Raw genomic sequence first — 4235 nt, forward strand, 5'->3', positions numbered from 1 at the left:
CACACACACACACACACACACACACACATGTTTTATTTTTATACATATAGAGTTAAATCTTAATACATAAAACTAATCGGACAATCGAAAATGCAGCACAGTAGTCGAGCAATCATGAGAGGCGAGTCTACGCTGTAAAGCTGTAAACGAAATTTAATGTTATAAAGTCACGATAATTCAAGAACCTTCCAAATTTACTTGCTAGTTATTATAATTTTGAGATTGCGAGCCGTAGCAAATATATTTTAATCTGAAAGACTCAGAAAGTATAGAAAATAATAGCCATGAATGTTGAAGAAAGTCTCATGTTCTCATAACTGTGGGCAGAGAAAGCTTTTTCGATAATACAGAAATCCTTTTGTTTTCATTATAACATTAAACTTCAGAGCCTCGTTTACTCTCTCCCTGATCCACCTTCTTTACGTTAAACAAAATTGTGCACAGAGGATTAATCAAACTTGATTGTACATCCTGAGGATGTCTTGTCTCCATCAAGATTGGACGGTCAACGAACAGCATTACGCGCAGATGCCACTATACGTGGTGTCGTGAATACTTTGGAACAGTGTGCGTCCGAAAGAGAGGGAAAGAAAGAGGGGCGGGTGGAGGGGGGGAGGGATGAAGAAGGGAGAGTTATAGCGTTCTCCCGATTGAAGCAATCTGGACCACTCCGGCAACAGTTTTTACGAGCTCGCGTTCAATTAACCACGCACGTGACATAACGCAACGAGGGAATACTAAATATTTATATTTCGACTCGATATTTTACGTTATTTTATTTTTTTTTCCTTTCTTTTTTTCACGTACAGTGTTGTAATCAAACCCAGATTCAGACATTTTCGTTGGGATACGTATAATATCCCAACGAAAAAGCCGACGTTATTTGTCATCACTTAAACGTCAAAATATACGATAAATAACGTCAGCTTGTTTGTTGGGGGGGGGGGGGGGAAGGGGGATACGAACAAAAAAAATAGAATAAAATTTATCGTCTGAAAAAAATATAAAAATTCGAATTAACGAAATTGAGTTTTTCGCTTTACAACGAATAATCGAACATACCTACCCCGTGATTAAGATCGGTGAAGGAAATATATCAAATTATAAGTGATATCCCTGATCTTATTATCGTGTAAGTGATTCACTTCTTAATTGCGCGAAGTCCGTAAGCTTCAGCCGCTCCCGTTAATTAAACCGGCCCTCCATCCTCTGACGTCCCACCGTTTTCCCCGGACAGATCCGGATCGTTTCCGGGATAGAGAGATCGCCGGCGGGACAGGCGCAAAATGAGACAAGTGTGAAAAATTGCTACATACCTAAATTCTTCAAACACTCTTTTCCCGGCTCTCCGATCGCAGACGCGAAGTCGCGGCGGACGACGATTCATTCTATATAGCTAGGAACGATCGCATCGCGGGGGAGGGGGAGGGGGGGCTATTGCAGAACGCTCGTCGAGAGACCTGAGATCTACGTGAGAAACGACATAGAAAACCCGTGTGAATCCCCTGTATATCGTATATGTATGCGTATATGTGTGTGTATGCGTGCGCGCGTGCGGCTCTACGCTCGGCTCGGCTCGGCTCGCCGCGCCGATCGTTCCACGCCGCGGCCGCGGAATCGGGAACGGAAAATCGATCGACTCGCTGTATGTATGCGTGTGCATTTGCGTGCGTATGTACAGTTTACTTGTGTATGCATGTGCGTGCGTATTTGCATTCGCACCGAGTCCAAGGGGTGATACGCGGTACCGTTGACAAGGTACGGCACTGTGCTCGTATCGGAAATACAAGAAGCCAGTGGTAAGACTTTGTATTGTCTACGATGCTAGAAATCGTTCGATACACGAGATACCCGAGGTGGAGAAAGAATTGACCAATCACACACCGGTCACGTGTAATTTGTTAACTTTTCTCCGTACGAAATTTCGGAATGATTTTTACACTGAAAAAAATGTACTAAAATTTTAAATATTTCTTTGAGTATATATTGTAAGAGTGAGAACTGTTACTTAATATTTACTCACTGAACAAATACTATATATTTGCTAAAGGAAAGAATGATAGTTAAATGAAATTAATTCTTGTATCAAATAATATCTATGTATTTAAATCTAGTAAATATTCAGTAGTATATATGTATATGTTCAAACAAATATTTATTAAACTCGAGTACACACATTTTTTTTCTCAATGCAACATTGTGAATATAAAATTTGCAGGAAGGCAAGTCAGATAGGCGAGCGATTCGTCTATCTCGCGTTTCCGAAAAAGTATCGAGAGATTAGATAAATTGACTGAAATACGTTCGCCTTCCTATTAATATCGCGTATACATTGAGCGTAACATTGAGCTCGCACGAAACGGGGGAAGGCGAGTCGAGGAAATTAAGAGAGAAGATCGGAAAGTGATAAAGAAGCGAGCAAAGTAAGCGTTACACTTGGCTCGTCTAGTTTCTCCCTCAATTTCGCGTACATTCATCATAACCGGTGAGAAAGCAAGCCGAGGGCGAGGAAAGCTAGTGACGCATAGTCGGAAAACGTAAGCGAACGTAGCTGGCGACAGTCGAAAACGTAGGGCAATGAAAACGTAAGCAGCGGCAAAACAAAAAATGTCGATTTGCTTACTTCTCTGCGTTTTCACCGCTTACGTTTTTTTCCATATGCTACTAGGATGCATACTTTGCTTGTCTCGCGTGATAAGGAATAACAGAAAAGATATACCGGTTGCTTGGATTGCTTCTATTCGCGAACATCTGCAGAAAGTAGCGCATCGGATTAAAAGAAAAAAAACACAAATCAACCAACGTGGAGACGGAAGCGAGCTTCTCTCACTCGGCCCCTGAATTAACTCCCTTTGAATAAGGCAAACAGGTATCTCGCTCTCTCTCTCTCTCTCTCTCTCTCTCTCTCTCTCTCTCTCTCTCTCTCTCTATCTAAATTTGCTTGCCTGTTGACTTTGCTTAAGGCAACGCTTCGTGTTAAACTGAGAATGCGCGAAGCTGGAGGTAGACAGTCAAATAACGAGATATCTTACTACTACGTTTTCTCGAGGAAAACAAGCAATTCACGTTTTTCTTAACTTAATTCTAACGTTCCTTTTACGTAACGATCTTACGCGATATCCTATAGCTAGAGTTTCCTGTAAGGAAACCAAGATGACGAACCTTTGATTTAGCTCGCCAACTTTTGTCAACTTTAATAAGTAAGAACAAGTAAGAACAAGTAATATGTATAAAGAACAGGCTAAATTAAGATAGCACATATAAAAAGAGATATTATATATACATCCTTCTTTTTCATTCTTAATAAAATTCCTTCTAGCCAGACTCTGGTATAGGATCTCTAAGCGCAGGTCAAGGAGCAGGTACGTAACTAATCAGCAAATCATTCGCTTACCTCCGCTCTTATCTCTTGTCAAGCTAAAACAAATAATCTGCCATCTGATTCGCCACGTTGCCAACCCCGCATAAATTCGGCATTGTGACGGACGCGTGTTCAAACAGAGTCACGTTTCGGGCTTAATTATCGGACGGGGGAGACGACAGATCTCTCCAAGTCACGTCGAAGGAATTGAAACGAGAGACTACTTTTTGTAAAACGTAGACGAGCGAGACGCCTCTGGAGACGAGAGAGGGAAACAGGATAGTTGCGTTATTAGAAATATTAGGATCTCTTTTCGGAAGGAGGGAAGTTCGGAAGTCAGTGAAGATCGAGGAAGCGATCGCGAGGGAATCCCGTAAATATTCAATCAAACTCCGTTCCCCGCGATCGCGTCTTCGTTCTCCTTCGATGCATCCAACGTCGCGGGATCCGGCGACGTGTACACGGCGCATGTACCGGCGTGAAAAATCACCGAGCGTTCGTCCCCGCACGCACGCACGCACGCACGGCCTCACGCGTTAGGGAAATAGAGCTAGGGTCGTCGCCGTCGTCCGGACACGCGTCTACTACTCGGCACTCGCCGAACAAGCGGGACTAGCGGGAGTCGGGACTACGGATGGACAGACGGCGATGACGCGCGCCGCGCCGCCGACGATCAATCGCGCGCGGGAGCCAGACCCGACGGACGCGGCCGAGCGTCGACGAGGAGGTGACGGCCCACGTTTCCACCGCGGGTGACCGAGCGCCCGATATCGCGCTCGCCCCGTTACCCCCTCCCCCCCCTCTCTCTCTCTCTCCTCCCTCCCTCCCTCTCTCTCTCTCTCTCTCTCTCTCTCTCTCTCTCTCTCTCTCTCTC

The 4235-nt window shown here is 44.3% G+C and overlaps 1 protein-coding gene across 12 annotated transcripts in view; it reads right to left on the bottom strand.

Annotated features, from left to right (window-relative positions):
- Positions 1-4235, bottom strand: part of LOC108755959 — a 39212-nt gene that overhangs the window by 34105 nt on the left and 872 nt on the right. For 6 of the 12 annotated variants that reach the window (XM_018499447.1, XM_018499450.1, XM_018499448.1 and 3 more), the window contains exon 1: positions 3395-3485. The exons of 1 other annotated variant lie outside the window; for it this stretch is intronic. The gene's annotated coding sequence lies outside the window, so the exon portion shown is untranslated. Of the gene's footprint in view, positions 1-3394; positions 3487-4235 lie in introns of those variants that run through there. 5 more of the 12 variants (XM_018499445.1, XM_018499453.1, XM_018499452.1 and 2 more) reach the window with 3 other exon arrangements.

The sequence above is a fragment of the Trachymyrmex septentrionalis genome, unplaced genomic scaffold, assembly GCF_001594115.1.
Source record: "Trachymyrmex septentrionalis isolate Tsep2-gDNA-1 unplaced genomic scaffold, Tsep1.0 scaffold9, whole genome shotgun sequence".
NCBI classification, from domain to species: domain Eukaryota; kingdom Metazoa; phylum Arthropoda; class Insecta; order Hymenoptera; family Formicidae; genus Trachymyrmex; species Trachymyrmex septentrionalis.